Source organism: Chiloscyllium plagiosum, unplaced genomic scaffold (assembly GCF_037043375.1).
Source record: "Chiloscyllium plagiosum isolate Xiang-an unplaced genomic scaffold, Cpla_swu_hap1 HiC_scaffold_27, whole genome shotgun sequence".
Classification (NCBI taxonomy): domain Eukaryota; kingdom Metazoa; phylum Chordata; class Chondrichthyes; order Orectolobiformes; family Hemiscylliidae; genus Chiloscyllium; species Chiloscyllium plagiosum.
In genome coordinates this window covers 52336245-52354539 of record NW_028270165.1, presented here as the reverse complement: position 1 = coordinate 52354539, position 18295 = coordinate 52336245, and the positions used below count along the sequence as shown (strand labels likewise).

Here is an 18295-nt window from a genome sequence, read left to right as displayed (position 1 = left end):
AGGTTTGGCTGTACCTGGATAAGGAAAAAAAAGAGTTCTCAAAAAGGTTTTCTCTGATTCTCTTTCCACAGATGCTGCCTGACCTGCTGAGTTGCTCCTGCAATTTCTGGTTTTGTTTTTAACTGAATGTCCATGTCATCTTTCGGGATTAAACACCCAGACTCGCCATTTGCAGATATTTAACCCTTTCGAAACCTGTGAAGTGATTGGATTCAAACAAACTCTGCAATGATTCACTCTTTCTCAGCTCAGAGGCAGAGAGACCTGGGAAATGAAGCTGTCAGTGTGGTTCTGTATTGGTGGGTCGAGTGGCGAATGCGATGGACATCAAATCCATTGCAATTTCCCCACGCAGGTGTGAACTCTGCCGACGACAGTTGAGAACTACCGTCAAAAAGAGGGGAGATTGGTCGACGGTTTTTTTAAAGATGCAAATCAGTGGAGGAGTTGAAATATTTCAATCACATTGGGACTGGTCGGGAATCTGCAACCCACTGCCTGTCAGGGTGGAACAAGCAGATACCCACAGAGCTGCTTTTGAGTCTGTGAGCCAAGTGTTTGGAAATGAGACTAGAACAGTGAGGGGCGTGAAGTCGTGATCGAAATGAAGCAGGCACCTGAGGATTAATGTGTTTTATTTGCCAGTGAAAGATACTGCTTCATAAAGTTGTGAGTATGGAAGGGAAACAGTGACGGTGATAATCTTTGGTCACCTTGTGAAGGTTCCCATCGCTGCGCATGTCCGTGTTACCGTCAGAACTCTGCAGCATGAAGGCGTTAGATACGCACAGTGCCAGGGGCGCAATGGATGACGCATCTGACTCCACCTACCTGTTTGAAATGCAGCTCACAGCTTCTTCACACACCCCAATTAATCTTTCTCATTGTCCGGAAGCCGGCATAAGGTTTGAATTCCTGATCTGCAGGAACGAGACTCTTTTCACTGTCTCGCGTCAGTAAGTGTCCCTGAGAACATCAGAGACAAGTCACAGCGCTGTCAGAGGAGGGGAAGCTGAAATAGCCTCACATACTGCTCACGGGCACATTTCACTTTCCCCAACTCACCGCCCCAACCACTGCGGCTCCTGGGAGTGGAAAGGGAACAAACACCAAAACCCAGTCTCATATTTGTGAATCTTCCGAAAATAAGAAAATTGTTCATCCCTTTGGATCTTCCATCCTGGGCTGACAGCGTTGATTTTAAATGGCTGTCCAGTCAGTTCCGATTCGTTTTGGCTGAAAAAATCTTCCTTATCGCATCCCAGCATTTCTTGCCACAGAGAACTGTGAGGCAGAGTTCATGTATATATTTCCTTGCACGGTATTTTGTAAATAACATTCGTTTGCTGGTTGTTTGTATCGGGTATTTCAGGTTCATTAGCCGCTGTTCAAGTGTGTTGGTAGGTTTGTGGGCTACCATGATGCTGAGAGGATTGGGTTGTCTGGACATCATTTCACAGATGTCTTTAATGTAAAGTAATGTGGCTAGAATTTCTGCAGACGTTGTGTCTGCTTGTGTCAATTTGTCGATGAGAAATCGCCACACTGGGTTTATTGGGTCGGCAAAAGTGAGGACTGCAGATGCTGGAAACCAGCTTTTAGATCAGACTGGTGCTGGAAAAGCACAGCAGGTCAGACAGCTTCCGAGGAGCAGGAAAATCGACGTTTCTGGCAAAAGCCCTTCATCAGGAATAGAGGCAGGACGCTTCCAGGGGTGGCGAGATAAATTGAGGAGTGCTGGGCCGAAGGTAGCAAAGAGTACAATAGCTGAATGGGAGTGGGGACGGAGGTGACAGGTCAGAGAGGAGGGTGAAGCGGATAGGTGGGAAGGGAGATTGGCAGGTAGGTCAGGTCAAGAGGACAGCGCTGAGCTGGAAGGTTGGAACCGAGGTAAGGTGGGGGGAGGGGAAATGAGGAAACTGTTGAAGTCCAAATTGATGTCCTTGGGTTGAATGTATCCGAGACGGAAGTTGAGACTTCTACCTCCAGGCATCGGGTGGGGAGGGTGCGTCGATGGAGGAGGCCCAGGACCTGCATGTCCCCGGCAGAGTGGGAGGGGGGTTGAAATGTTGGGCCACAGGGCGATCGGGTTGATTGTTGCGGGTGTCCTGGAGATGTTCCCTCAAGCGCTGTGACTTGATTCTGCGAGGAGTCTCCAATCTCCCCAATGTAGAGGAGACCGCATCGGGAGAAATGGATACAAGAAATGATATTGGTGGAAGCCTTCTATCTCCCGTGGCCCGGTTTCGATTTCCGGGCAGGGAAGCAATTTTCAGTTGAGCTGTCAAGCTGTCATAATGTCTCCCTGGTGGTCTAGTGGTTAGGATTTGGCGCTTTCACCGCTGCGGCCCGGGTTCGATTCCCGGTCAGGGAAGCAGTTTTCCGTGTGTATTTTGGCTACCCATTCTCCTCAAATGCGCTGTACAGTTACTTATTGGTCTTCGTAGTCACTGGCTGCTGCAGTGTATCGTGGCTCGTTAATTAGTGTCCTCATTCAGATTTGTTTGTATGTGCAGGGATGATTACTTCTGTAGCTAAGTACTTGTTTCGTGTGTGTTGTTTTCTTGTAGAGGCTGTTTTGAATTTACCCTTGACTGTTCGCTCTACTGTGACATCGAGAAATGGAACTTTGGTGTTGTTTTCCTCTTTTGTGAATTTTATGCCAGTAAGGATATTGTTGATGATGTTGTAGGTTTCCACTAATTTGTTTCATTTTTTGATGACAGAGGCGTTTCATGGGTATTTCGTTGACTTGTTTGTAGGGCTTATTACTGAATATGAAGTGGGTGGTAAGGCACATTTCCATGAGCTGGACAGTGCTATCTTTGCTGATGAAGTTGATGCTGTGTTTGTGTCTTTGGTTCTTCGAGTAGTGTCTTCAGTTTTCTTTGGCCACGTTGATGTTAATGGATGTGAACAGGGCTGTATGTCAAAGGACAACATTATTCCATCTTCTTCTATCTTAGTGTCTTTGGTGTTCGGGAATTCTTGGATGGAGTAAATGGAGTGGAGTGAATATTCGACTTGGTGTTTTAGGCTTCACTGGAGGCCTTTGACTAGTCTGTATATTGGTGTTCCAAGTAGAGAGACTATGGCCTGAGGGGGACTTCTGGTTTGAAAAGGAGGAGAACAACAATAAACTGTCATTCGTAGATGTCACAGTAGAACGATCAGTCAATGGCGAACTTCAAACTAGCATCTACAGAAAAACAACACACACAAACCAAATATGTAACCACAGAAACAATCATCCCAACACCCACAAACGAAGCTGCATCGGGACATTATTTCAACGAGCCACTACACACCTGCAGCACAGAGAAACTACAAAGAGCACAAGAGAAATACGGAAATAGTGTATTTAAGGAGAATGGGTACCCAATAAACTCAGTCCGCCGATTTCTCAGGGATGCTTCCAACCTGACTCTCAAAACCTCGGCTTGTCCCTCCATTCTTTCCTGTTTGTTTTTTGTTGGTTTTGAAAGCTTTCACAATCCTCTGACTGAGTTTGGAGTTGTGAAGTTATGTTGTGGCTGTACAGGACATTGGTTAGACCACTTTTGGAATATTGTGTGCAATTCTGGTCTCCTTCCTATTAGAAGGATATTGTGAAATTTGAAAGGGTTCTGAAACACCAATCGGTCCATACAGGGGAAGAGGCCTTTCTGCTCCCCAGAGTGTGGGAAGGCCTTCAGTGATTCCTCTGCCCTGCTGACGCACCAGTTGGTCCACACCGTGGAAGGCCGTTCTCCGGCCCCAAGTGCGAGATGGCCATCAGCAGTTCTTCCCACCTGCTGAGACACCGGTGGGTCCACATTGAGGAGAGGCCATTCTTCTGCTCCGAGTACAGGAAGGGCTTTGCTCTTCCCTCCGACCTACTGGCCCATTGGTCAGATGTCGTTCAGTTGCCCTATGTTCAGGAAGGCCTTCAGCAATTCCTCGGCCCTGCTGAGGCACCAGTCCATCCACACCGGGGAGAAGCCGTTCTCCTTCCCCGAATGTGGGAAGGTCTTTACCCGCTCCTCCACACTGCTGAAGCACCAGCTGGTCCACACGGGGGAGTGGGGGTTGGCGAGGCCATTCTGCTGCCCTAAGTGCGGGAAGGCCTTCAGCAATTCCTCCTCCCTGCTGAAGCACCAATGTGCCCACACCGGGGAGATGCCCTTCAGTTTGCCCGAGTGTGGGAAGAGGTTCATGTTTTCTTACAACTTGTGGAAGCACCAGCGGGGGCACCAGCGCTCCCAGCAATCAGATCCTACCAGTGTCGCTGCCTTCGGTCACCCCCCAGGACTGAACCTCCTGCCAGTGAGTGCAGTGGGAGAGTAGGTGGGCTGTTTTTGTTTTCTGCTGGACTGCAATAGCCTCGCCCACCCCCCAAAACCACAAGTCCATGGTGGCTCAGGGTTAGCACTGTTGCCTCATGGCACTAGGAACCCAGGAATAATTCCACCCTTGGGGGTCTGTGTGCAATTTGTGGAGGGTAGGAAAGTGGATCTGAGTAGGTTACTCTTCGGAGATCAGTGCAGATGTGTTGGGCTAAAGGACCTGTTTCCACATTGTAGGAGTTCTACGATACTATGAGGTTTGCTTTCAATGGACATTGCTGCTCATTGAGCCCGGGACTGCACATTGCCAATGAAATGATCCAGAGAAACCTAAGACCGCAAGACTATCGGAGCAGAAGTTAGTCCATTCGGCCCGTCGAGTCTACTCTGCCATTCGTTAGTGACAAAAGTAGTGCCGATGAGATTAGCTCCAGTGTGGAAACAGGCCATTTGTCCCAACAAGTCCACACCGACCGTCCGAAGTGTAACCCATCCAAACCCATTTTTCTCTGACTAGTGTAACCTAACTCTATGGGCAATTAAGCATGGCCAATCCACATAACCTGCACGTCTTTGGTTTATGGAAGAAAACAGGACCACCCAGAGAAAACTGGGAGAATGTACAAACTCCTCACAGACAGCCACCCAAGGTTGGAATCAAACCTGGGTCCCCGCCACTGTGAGGCTGCAGTGGTAACAACTGACCAACTAAATATTGAAACCCGTAGTAGGCAAGCAGGAGGTTGGGAGAATACAGCAAGCCAGGTAACACCAGAATGTGGAGTAGTCATCGTTTTGGGTATTAACCCTTCTTCAGGACTGAAACGTTGACTTCTCTATGAGAAACGATTTACGGGAATGTTACTGGGAGTTGGAGGATTTGAGCTACAGGGAGAGGCTGAATAGGCTGGGGCTGTTTTCACTGGAGCATCGGAGGCAGAGGAGTGACCTAATAGAGGTTACAAAATCATGAGGGGCATGGACAGGTAAGAAACAAGATGTTTCACTGGGGTGGGGGAGTCCAGAACTAGAGGGCATAGGTGTAGCGTAAGAGGCGAAATATATTAAAGGGGCACCTTCTTCATGCAGAGGGTGGTATATATATGAAATGAGCTGCCAGAGTATTTGGGCCAGGTGCTGTCAAATGGGAGTAGATTAATTTAACATATCAGGTCAGCATTGACACGTTGGACCGAAGGGTCTGTTTCCATGCTGTACGTGTCTCTGACTATTGGTCCTGATGTAAGTTTGAAATAGAGTCCAAGTAACTTTGAATAGATCAATCTTGTTGAGCTCACCTCCTGAAAAGTTTCAAAAGAATCCCTCCGAGCGATACTGTTTAAACATGCTGAGTTGCACAAAGTATCCCATCAAGTTCAACACAAACCCAGAGTTGAAGAAGTCAGAAGTCAGAACACCAAGGGGACCAAAACTCATCACAATATTCCAGGTGCAGCCTCATCAACGTCCTGTATAACTACAACATAATTTGCCAACATCTATACTCAATTCCCCAACTGATGAAGGCCAGTGTGCTGAAACCTTTCTTCACTGCCTTGTGTACCGATGTAATCAGAATATAGGACCTACTTTAAACTGATGCACAATCTAGCTACTGGGTGCCCAGAAGCAGAGTAGTGCTGCGTGAGTGTGCTGGGCACGTAACCCAGAGGTCGATGGGTCAAAATCGTGTGATGCTATTGCTCAATGTCTCTGTAGGCTGCTTTCATTTGCAAAGGTGCTCTGTTCTGTATCTTACCTTTGCATCTGCTTCCCAAAGCTTCTTCAGTGGAGGAGTGGCAGTGGCATCAATCTCCCGGAGCTGGAGGAAGGTCCGAGCTCCAAGAAGCGGAGGGTAAGGCTGGAGACTGGATTTGCTCAAGGCTTGTATCTATTAACTCATTTAAATGGTACCTACTGTATGGTGCTATGGTTTACATTAAAACCGGAGGATCATATCAGAGTGTTTACCTTTAGCAGTGGTAGTTGGTAAAATGCACTCCCTAGAGGAGCACCCTTTGTGATGCCCCTTTTCTTGCCTTCTGCCCTTCCCCCATTTCTTATCTCCCATCTTGATTTTATATAATTTTTTGGTCAAATTTAATTTCATATTAATCAGTCTTGGTATTCACTGTGTGCTTTGAATTTGTTCGAATATTGTAAGTCAAAATTAATGCTGTAATTTCATTTCTGATGTCAGAGTTTGACATTGAATGTGCAGGTGTGAATACCAGTAAGTTGTGAAAATAAATCAAGCACTTGTGGTTTTTAACAAAAAGAGAGGTTCACTGATATTCATGGCATTGTCTCATTTGGGAGTGATGATTCAAATCTAACCAACAAACCGTTTCATGTAGTTACCCAATTTAATTAAAGTTTCCACTTTCCGCTTTCTGAAGTGTTATGCCACACCATTACTCCAGCCACCTTTTAAGAATCCTTTCAACCTGTTTTTCTAACAATTGTGGAGGTGACCAAAAGCAAACATTTCACTCCTCCTCAATGTCGCATTTCTCCATAATCCTCAATTCCCTTTCTGCTTTAAAAAAAATGAGCCATTTTGTCATGTTGTCTATGTTACAAACAGCCGAGTGCGCTTGGTTTCTGAATTGAAATTTGGCCATTGAAGTGAACAGGATTAATATTTATCGATGGCTAGCTGTGTATGCACTGACTGTAATTATCCACCAATATGATGTCTTTTGTTCCACCTAAACTGGAAACATTGATCTGTGGTTATATTGCAGTCGGATGTAGAAAATCATCCCAGCAATCTTCACGTTATTGTAGTTTACTGTGGCCATAACAGAATTGCGCGGCAGTTTGATGGGACTAAAACTTGGATGGGAAAAATGTAGATTGATGAGAAGTCAAAATGGCAGAGTCTCTGGCCACAATCAATCTGTCTGGCTTGATTATATGAGTGGCGGCTCTTCAAGAGCAACTTCCACTCCATCACTTCAACCAGCAAGAGGAGATAAGTGTGAACACAACATTCCAAATGTGATATATACGCATTGCTTCGATGTTATTGATCAAAATCCTGGAACTCGCTCCTGAACCTTTATTATAGACCACATCATATTTGTGAAGTAATTTAAGAGGCAGCTCACCACCACTTTTTCAAGGACAGTTTGGGAAGACTTGCTGGCAGAGCAAATGATATTCACATGATATTGGAAACACTCTAATCGTATGGATAGATGATTGGCTAACCAATGAAACAGTAGGGATAGGGGCATGTTCAGGATCTCAACTTGTAACTAGCAATGTGCCACAGGGATCAGTGCTGGGCCCAAAATTATTTACATTATGTATATGAATTACTTGGATAAGTAAAGTGAATGTACTATTGCCAAGACTGCAGTAGAGACAGTTGATTGGAATGCAGGTGGGGTGGATGACGTGAGAGGGATATCGACAGGTTAAGCAAATGAGCAAAACCTTGGCCGATGGAATAGAATGTGGGAAAATGAGGTTGTGCACTTTGCCAGGAGGAAAAGTGCCGAATGTTAAATGGAGAAATCTGCTGAATCGGAGGATTTCCAAGCTCGCATCCATGAACACTTCATCCAAGTTCAGTGAGTAATAGGGAAGGTAAATGGGATGTTAGTTTTTAAATGGAGTATAAAAGTAGGGAGGTTATAGTGAACCTAAATCAGACACCAATTAGGCCACAACTGAACACTGGGAGGAGTTTTGGGTCTTTTAGCTGAGGAAAGATATACCGGCATTGGAGGCAGTCCTGAGAAGGCTGACCAGGATGCTGTCAGGGATGGAAATAATGTCTTATGAGGAGACATGAATTCGTTCGGCCTGTGTTTAATAGAAGTTAGAAGATTTCGAGGTAACCTTATTATCAGAAATAAGATTCTGAGGAGACGTGACAGGCTAGATGTGGGAAAGTTTACCCTTGTGGGTGAGTTTAGAACCAAAGGGAATAACTTGCAAATAAGGGATTGCATGTTTAGGACAGCTGTTGAGCCTGGATTGTTAAGTGCATTCAAAACTAAGACACATTTTTTTAAATCAGAAAGGGAATTGAGGATTATGGGGAAACAGCGGGAAAGTGAAGTTGATGTTTACCAGAAGAATCGTCGGAAACAAAATGCGACATCCCATGAATGAATAAAGGAAAATAGTCAGGAGAAAAATGCCATTGAAGGGAAGATTGGGATCTAGTGATAATGGTTGAGCAACCCAGAGATCTAGGTCTTCTGAGAACACAAATTCAAATCCCATCATGGCTGCTGGTGGAATTTATGTTCAACTCAAAGAGATCTGGAAGTGAACGTTTCTCTCAGTCCTGGCAACCAGGAAACAGTTATTCACTAAAATAATGAATTGCAGATGTTGGAGATCAGAAACAAAAAGCAAAATTGCTGGGGAAACGCAGCAGGTCTGGCAGCATCTGTGGAGAGAAACCAGTTAACGTTTTGAATCCAGCCAAGTTTTGAAGGACCCTGGACTCAAAGCAGGAACACTGTTGTCTCTTCATAGATGCTACCAGAACTGTTGTGTTTCTCCGGAAATCTACCATTCATGAATCCTGCATGCATGTATGCACGTGTGTGCGCACACAGACACACACACACACACACACACACACACACACACACACACACACACACACACACACACACACACACACACACACACACACACACACACACACACACACACACACACACACACACACACACACACACCTTGTGACTCCAGACCTACTATAATGTGGTTGACTCTCAACTGCCTTCTAGCTTGTAGTCACAATTACTCTGTCCAAGGGCCATGAGGGACAATGAGCAAATGTTGGATGTGCTCGCAATCATCACATCCCATAAAATATTTTCTCATAACTGAAAAAAAAACATAGATTAATGAAGGACAGCCAAAACAAAGTGCTATGGGAAAGTCATGCCCAACTAGCCTGATTTGCTTATCGTTATACTTTTTAAAATCCTCTTCAGAGAGGACATTGATTACACCACTGTTGGAATACTGCATGCAATTCTGGGCTCTCTGCTACAGGAAGGAGGTTGCAAAACTTGAAAGGGTTCAGAAAACATTTACAAGGATGCTGCCAGGCTTGGAGGGTTTGAGCTAAAGGAAGAGGCTGAATCGACTGGGTTCATTTTCCCGGAAGTTTTGAAGGGTGAGGGGTGACTTTATAGATGTTTATAAATTCATGAGGGCATGGATAGGGTAAATTGGAAAGGTCTTTTACCTGGGGTGGGAGAGTCCAAAACTAGATTGCATAAGTTTAAAGTTATTGGCAAATGCAGTTTAACACAGCTAAGTATGAGGTCTTACATTTTGTATAGTCAAACCAAGGTAGGATTTACATGGTGAATGGCACCTCCTTGAGTGTAGTTGAACAGAGGGATTTTGAAGTTCAGGTTTTGGCACACTGGACTTCATCAGTGATGGCATTCAGTATAAGACACCAAATTAGAGGAGAGATATGCACCAAATATTAACGTCTACCAACAAGCATCAATGCTGTTTAATATGCAGTATTTTGAACCAAGAGATCTCGGGTTGCGGGTTATTAGCTCCTAGAAAATTGAGTCGTGGGTAGACAGGGTGGTGAAGATGGCTTTTGGCAGGCTTGCTTTCATTGGTCAGAGCATTGAGCACAGGGGTTGGGACGTCTTGTTGCAGCTGTCACACATGCCACACAACAACGATAGGCGTGACGCTGCCCCCCTCTGACTGGCTGTCCCTTTGAATATCTGGGGGAAGATTAGAGCCATCTGCCTGTGTTTGGCTCATATGTACTTATCCAAATAATTTTAAACATTGTAACATTACCTGCATCCACCACTTCCTCTGACAGTTCATTCCACAGATGAACCACCTTCAATGTCAAAACAGTTTAAACCCCCCACCCCACCCCGTCCTTTTAAAATCTTCTCCCTCTCATCTTAAAAATATACTCCTAAATTTTGAACTCCCCTACCCTTCGGGAAAAGACACTGGTTATTCATCTTATCTTTGTCCCTCATGCCTTCATAAACCTCCATAACCTCCACCCTCAACCTTCTACACTCCAGTGTATAAAGGTCCCAGCCTATGCCGTCTATAAATCATTCTGGCACACCATAGTTAAAAAAGGTGATCTTTAAGAATTGACTGAAAGGGCAGTCAAGATTCAACCAGCTGACAGTGGATCTGAAATCACATGTAGATCAGACCAGGTTCGAACAGCAGGAAACCAGAGAAGTTTTTACAGCAAGCCAGAACGGTTTCATCATTAGACTCTTAATTTCAGATTTATATTGAATTCAGATTCCACCATCTGCTGTGGCAGGTTTTGAACCCAGGCCCCCAGAACATTAGCTGGGTGAATAGTCTGGTGACAATAAAGTCAGCCATCGCCTCCACTGAACACATTGGCATATTGTGATTAGAGGTAACAGAGGAGCAAGAGGTTTCAGCAGCTGTTAAGTTGTAGATAATACACAAGGGAGCGTCAGCACTCTCAGTAATGGCACATACTGAAGCCAGGACCTGTTTCAGAGGTAAGGGCTCGGGAACCATACGAAATAGGAACAGGAAAATGCCATTCAACCCCTTGAGCCTGCTTCTCCATTCAATAGGATTGTGGCTGATCTGACATTCCCCAAATGCACTTTCCTGCCCTTTTCCTGTAACTGTTCATCCCCCGACTGATCACGAATCTATCGATCCTAGTTTTAAATGTGACATGAAGGCTGTCAACAGAGTTACTGGGATGGGTGAGGGTCGTGGGGTGGGGGCTCAGGTCGAACTTGAGGACTAAAATAATGGCTTCATACTTCACAATATTTAATTAAGGGAATGTTTATAGTTTATAGTTAAAAATTCCTGAAGAAGGGCTTATGCCCGAAACGTCGATTCTCCTGCTCCTTGGATGCTGCCTGACCTGCTGCGCTTTTCCAGCAACACATTTTCAGCTCTGATCTCCAGCATCTGCAGTCCTCACTTCCTCCTAGAGAATCCCATGGAGTCTCACAGAGTGACACAGATGTACAGCACGGAAACAGACCCTTCAGTCCAACTCGTCCATGCAGACCAGGTATCCTAACCTAATCTAGTCCCATTTACCAGCACTTGGCCCAAATCTCCATCAAACCTTCCTATTCATATACACATCCCGATGCATTTTAAATGCTGTAATTATACACCCTCCATCACTTACTCCAGCAGCTCATGACGTAAAGCATTACCCTCTGCGTGAAAAGTTTGCCCCTTAAGTTCCTTCTATATCTTTCCTCTCCCCTTCCTAAAACTATGCCCTGTAGTTCTGGACTCCCCCAACCCAGGGAAAAGAACTTGTCTATTTGCTCTCTCAATATCCCTCATGATTTTATAAACCTCTATAAGGTCACCCCTTAGCCTCCGATGCTCCAGAGAAAACAGTCTATTCAGCCTCGCCCTATAGCTCAACTCTCCAATCCTGGCAAAATCCTTGTAAATCTTTTCTGCACCTTTTCTAGTTTCACAACATCTTTCCGATAGGAAGCAGACCAAAATTACATACAATATTCCAAACGTGGCCTGACCAATGTTCTGTACAGTGGCAACATGAGCTCCCAACATCATTCCTCGATGTTCTGACCAACAAAGGAAAGCATACCAAACGCCTTCTTTACTATCCAATCTGCCTGCGTCTCTACTTTTAAGGAACTATCAACCTGAACTCCAAGGTCTCTTTGTTCAGCAACACTTCCAAGGAACTTACCGTTAAGTGTAAAAGTCCTGCTCTGATTTGTTTTTCCAAAATGCAGCACCTCATATTTATCTACATTCACCTCCATCCGCCATTCCTCAGCCCATTGGCCCATCTGATCAAGGTCCCGTTGTAATCTGAGGTAACCTTCTTTGCTGTCCACTACACCTCCAATTTTGGTGTCATCTACAAACGTACTGACTATACCTCCTCCGTTTACATACACATCATTTATATAAATGACAAAAAGTAGCGGATCCAGCATCTATCCTTGTGATACACCATTGGTCACAGGCCTTCAGTCTGAAAAGCAACCTCCATCACCACCCTCTGTCTTCTGCCTTCTAGCCAGTTCTGTATCCAAATGGCTAGTTGTCCCTGCATGCCATGAGATTAAACCTTGCTCACCAGTCTCCCATGAGGAACCTTGATGAACGCCTTCCTGAAGTCCAGAGGGATCACGTCCATCACTCGTCCCTCATCAATCCACTTTGTACTTCTTCAAAAAACTCAATCAAATTCGTGAGACATGATTTCCCAAGCATAAAGCCATGCTGACAATCACTAATCAATTCTTGCCTTTCCAAATACATGTAAATCCTATCTCTCAGGATTCTCTCCAAAACCTTGCCCATCACGGATGTCAGGCTCACCGGTCTATAGTTCCCTGGCTTTTCCTTACCACCTTTCTGAAATAGTGCCACCCTCTAGCCTTCCGGCACCTCACCTGTGATTATTGATGATAAAAACATCTCAGTGAAAGGCCCAGCAATCACTTCCCCAGTTTCCCACAGAGTTCTAGGGTACTCCTGATCAGGTCCTTGGGATTTATCCACTTTTATGCATATCAAGATATCCAGCAATTTCTCATCTGTAATATGGGCATTTTTTCAACATGTCACCATCTACTTTCTCACATTCTATATCTTCCATGCCCTTCTCCACAGTAAACACTGATGCACAATATCCGTTCAGTATCACAACCCACCCCCCCCCCCGCCCCCCATCTACTGCAGCTCCACACAAATGCCGCCTTGCTGATCTTTGAGGGGCCCTATTCTCTCCCTTGCTATCCTTTTGTCCTTAAGGTATTAATAAAAACCCTTTGGGTTATCCTTAACTCTATTTGCCAAAGCTATATCATGTCCCCTTTTTGCGCTCATTATTTCCCTCTTAAGTATGCTCGTAGATGCCTTTATACTCTAAGGATTCACTCGATCTCTCTGTCGATACCTGATGTATGCATTCTTCTTTATCTTAACCAAAATCTCATTTTCTCTAGTCATCCAGCATTCCCCAACCTACCAGCCTTTCCTTTCACCCTAACAGGAATATACTGTGGCTGGACTCTTGTTATCTCATATTTGAAGGCTTCCCATTTTCCAGCAGTCCTTTAACCTGCGAACATCTGCCCCCAATCAGCTTTTGAAAGATCTTGCCTAATACCTGAGTCTTCCTCCAATTTAGAACCTCAACTTTTAGATCTGTTATATTATTTTCAATCACTATTCTTATCTTAATAGAATTATGGTTGCTGTCCCTTAGGTTTTGCACCCACGCCAGTATGTAAATCCACATTGTGAATCAGTAAATGTCCTTGTACACACTTAACAAATTCCTCTATTTGGCGGATAAGTAAATGGGCAGGAGTATACCTTGGATCCACTCTTCCTTCATTCCTATCAACCCTCCCCCCATTCCCACCCCAATAGTCCAACGGCACTTTCCCATGCAACTGCCGAATGTGTGACACCAGCCCATTTACCTGCTCCCTCCTCACTATCTAAGGGCCCAAACTTACCTTCCAGGTGAAGCGGCACTTTACCTGCACTTCCCACAACCCAGTCTACTGCATTTGCTGCTCACAATGTGGTCTCATCTACATTGGGGAAAACGAAGCATAAACTGGGTGACTGCTGCACAGAACGTTCTGCCCGCAAAAAAGACCCTGAGCTTCCAGTTGCCTGCCAATTCCACACCACACCCTGTTCCCTGGCCAATATCTCTGTCTCAGGTTTGCTGTATTGTTCCAGCGAAGCTCAGCACCAGCAGAACGAAGAGTACCGAATATTACACTTGGGGAGCATACATCCCTCCGGTCCCATTATCGAATTCAATAATTCTAGGGCCTGAAATCCATAGTATCCTGGTCCCTTCCACACACACCAAGCCTTGTTATCACATAGTCTGTCATTACACACTACCTATTCTTAGCCACGAACACTCTCCATTCACCCTCCCACGCAGATCGTTATCAACTCCCTTTCCTGTCCAACAGTTCTTCCCTCGCTTTTGGGTCTGTCCTGATCTATCATTTACTGCATCCGCCTTCCTCCCACGCTATCTCCTGCATATATACCAACGTTTTCCCAATCACCATCAGTTCGAGAGAAAGGTCACCGGCAACTACTGTGTTTTTTGTTTCTGATATACAGCATCCCAGTTCTTTCAGCTTTTTATTGAGGTAGAGTTGGAAATTGTTTCGAGAGAAAGAAGGAGAGGGGGAGAGACAGAACAGACATGAACTGTTGATCTCCGTTGTTACTCATCACGTAAAATCATTCCAGTGCGATCACTTCCCTTAAGCATGAATAGCGATCAAATAGCATCCGTGAGCTTGTGGCGCAACGGTAGCGCGTCTGACTCCAGATCAGAAGGTTGCGTGTTCGAATCACGTCAAGCTCACTGAAATCAGCTTCTTACATTTCAAATCAAGAAAGGAGTCGGTTCCCTCCAGACTACTGTTGAGCCAAATCTTCTTTCTGGAAACTTTTGATCACACGTGAAGCTTTGCTGTCAGTTTGATTTGTGAACACTGTGTCAGGGAGGTGGTGTGCCCATTGTTTGGGCAAATGCTCAGCTCCCCCACTTCATCACGGGATTTCAACACAGCCGTCTCCCTCGGGGCAGCCGCTTCGTTCAGTTGGTGACAGCACGGTGTGAATAACGTCATACCGATATTTTTACAACATAATCCAGAGACTCCCAGCTTTATGTTTCAATCTATCAGGAGAGTGATAGCGAGTTCAGATAGAAATGTTTCCCACCAACAGCAAATCCTTTCCTCTCACTGCACACAGTTAAAATTATCTTTATTCAACAGGAGAAGCGGAAACTACAGTCTGGCATCCTCTCTCCACATTAGCGGTGAGCCTGAATTTTATAAACGGTGTCAGTAAAATCCAGTGGCGGACACTGATTTGGTTCAGTCGATTTTTTTGCCAAGCGAAATTCACCAAGAGGATGCTGCTGTGTGAAACAGCTTGGGGAATTACTGCAGGGCCTCCTGCGCATGGGACACACCGCAACTGATGTGTTTCACCTTCACCAGTTTATTCCTATCTCGGAGAAGAGAGGTTTGATGATTCGGATCATAGCAGCCAGACAGAGGACAGGAGAAGAGCACTCAGATCTTCACAAGCTTGTCACCACAGCTAGGTCATCGGGGCCCGTGTATCAGTATGTAATCTGCATCTACTGACTGGAAGCACAGCAAATTGGAGTGCTGGTGGGACTATCACACAGGAGAAAACGGCTTCGACCTATCAACTCCCAATGCGCAACTCCGCTCACCTCAACTGAATAACTGTAAACAAATTACTCAGTGATTGAAAGGAATACTCGGTTTTGAATCTGCATTGTGTCATGTACCTTTGAGAATGATGTCAAAACACCTTCATTGCTGTGATGGAGTATCCTGTTGGGCAGAATATATCCGTCGTCAAATTTCCTACGTTCTGTTGGTCCAACTCCGATTTCACTCAGAATCACAAAATGTGTGACAGCGCAGACTGAGGCTACGCAGCCCACCTTAGCTCTGCTGGCTCAACACAATATGTAAATAAGTGTCTCATTCTGTCGCCTTCTCCCTGTAAATCTGCACATTGTTACATTGAACATGCCCACCGAATTCCCTTTTGTGTCCATTGAATCTGCCTCTTTGTCACTGTCAGACAGCGACTTACTGACCCCCTCCCTGTGCGAAAACGGTCTTCCTAATGTCACTTTTACTTATTTTCCTGATGAATTTAAATCTCTGCCAAATTGTTCTCGATCCTTTCAGGCCTGGGAGCATTTTCACTGCATTATTTCCTCTGTTTGAAACCCTAATGACGTGGAAAACTTCAATCAGGCCAGCTTTCAGCCCTCTGCTCACTAAAGACAACTGCCCCAACTTTCCAATCTACCTTCATGACTGACATTCCTCATACACGGTACTATTCACTTCAACCTTTTCAGCGCTGTCTGCAATCACTTCACTTCCCCGCTTCTTGAATTATCACACTCAGAATTGAGTGTAATACAGGTGGAGATTTCATTCAGACTCGGATTGCGCGGGCGAAAAATCTGCAATACTTGTTTTCACTTAGAGCAAGTGTTTCCCTGTGCCGTGTTCTCTGCAATGATATCTTTGTCCCATACCTAATTCAGGCAGTCGGATCTGATATAACGAAGCGGCTTTTTGAAAAAACTGACCCGGCATTTTTCCTCAGGTCAAGTTAAGAAATGAGGGTTCCCCTGGGATGGGAACCCGGCACCTTCCACACGTCTGTATTAGCTGGAAAACCCAAAGATAGCATCATACCCCGAGACCAACGAGCCAAAAACCATGTGCGTGCCCAGCTCCTGAAGCAACTGGGAGTTGCTCAGTACGAAATACATTGTACATTGCTCCCAGAGTTACAAGCAGCAAAGACTTTCAAGAACATCTGCTTCTCATTCTGTCTCCCTGCTCCCAGGACGCTGCTGTTTGTCCCGTCCCCAGGGACCGGGCTCTCTCCACTGGTGGATAATTGAACCAATTTGTTTCTACTTGCAAGCTGTGCTGGTGGAAGAAGGAACCCACTCGCTCTTCTTCTCTCTCTCTCTCACTAGTACGTGAGGCAGGAGAAGTCAGTTACAGTCATGCGTAGGAAATGGACATCTTTGAACTTGTTCCAAAGGTCCTGTTAACGGAGAGATAGAAAGATGCTGCGCTGCCGGGTCAGAGAGAAATGGACACCGGAGACTCTTCCCTCAGGTAAATTGATATGAGTGCATTTTTGTGCAGCCTGCTTGGTGTTCAGAATTTGTCTTGACACAGCAATCCTGCAGAAAGTCTTTTCTTACACGAGCGTTGATTTCTTGACTGCAGGAATGGACCAAACCAGCAAATCATGTGTTACAACTTCACCGGTTCATTGCCATCTGAGAGAAGAGGTTGAACACTTGAGATCAGAACACACCGACAGAAAACTGGACCAGACAACTCAGAGCTCCACAAGTGTGCCAGCGCAACTGTATAAATTTGACTTGTGTATCGATGTGACATCGATGCTTTCTTCGCTGGCGATTTTAAATGACTTCCTGTTGGTTGCATTATCGCTCAAACTTCACAAAACCCGTCTCATAAAGTCACGTTTTCTCATGTCTGGGAATATATTGCAAAGCAGGAAACTCGAGTTCTGAACAAACAACCTACCAGACTCAAAACGTCAGCTCTGTTTACCTTTCCACAGATGCGGCTCGACCTGTTGGCTTTCTGCAGTATTCTCTGTGTTTTTTAGGCACAAGTGCTGCCTAAAACTTCAATCCCTGTCCTCTGGTTACTGACTCTGGTCAGTGGCAATTGATTCTTCTGATCATTAATCTGCCCATTCCCACCGCTTCTTCTCCCATCATTACCAACAGCCCCAGGAAATCTCCAGTTAACCTTCTTTGCTCCAAAGCGAACATTCCCAACCTTGGGAATGTGTCCCCAAAATGGAAATTCCTCATCCCTGGAAATGAAGCATGGCGTACTCTTGGGAAGAGATTTCGGGAAATTATTGTCAGTTAGGAAATGGAAAAATGTTCATGAAGCAAAACAGAAATCCCAATCGCTGAAAATGTGTTGCTGGAAAAGCGCAGCAGGTCAGGCAGCATCCAAGGAACAGGAGAATCGATGTTTCGGGCATAAGCCTTTCTTCAGGAATGGAGAAGAAGGGATTATGCCCAAAACGTCGATTCTCCTGTTCCTTGGATGCTGCCTGACCTGCTGCGCTTTTCCAGCAACATATTTTCAGCTCTGATCTCCAGCATCTGCAGTCCTCACTTTCTCCTCAGAAATCCCAGTCACCAGCTTTGTGAACCTTCAGAAACTCTTTGGGAAGCGGATTTAGAGGAGAATGAAAGATTAACTGTCCGACTGAGCAGAGACAGTGCAGACACCGTCCCCTTGTTGAAGAAGCCGGGAGATTGACTCTGATGCTCTCGGGACATGAACTGATCTGAGACA

General features: G+C 45.3%; 2 non-coding genes across 2 annotated transcripts; both read left to right on the top strand.

Annotated features, from left to right (window-relative positions):
• Positions 1–2302: 2302 nt before the first annotated feature.
• On the top strand, positions 2303–2374 carry trnae-uuc (transfer RNA glutamic acid (anticodon UUC)). Its single transcript has one exon. It is a non-coding gene; the product is annotated as a tRNA-Glu (tRNA).
• Positions 2375–14652: 12278 nt separating this feature from the next.
• trnaw-cca (transfer RNA tryptophan (anticodon CCA)) lies at positions 14653–14724 on the top strand. The gene has a single exon. It is a non-coding gene; the product is annotated as a tRNA-Trp (tRNA).
• Positions 14725–18295: the final 3571 nt, after the last annotated feature.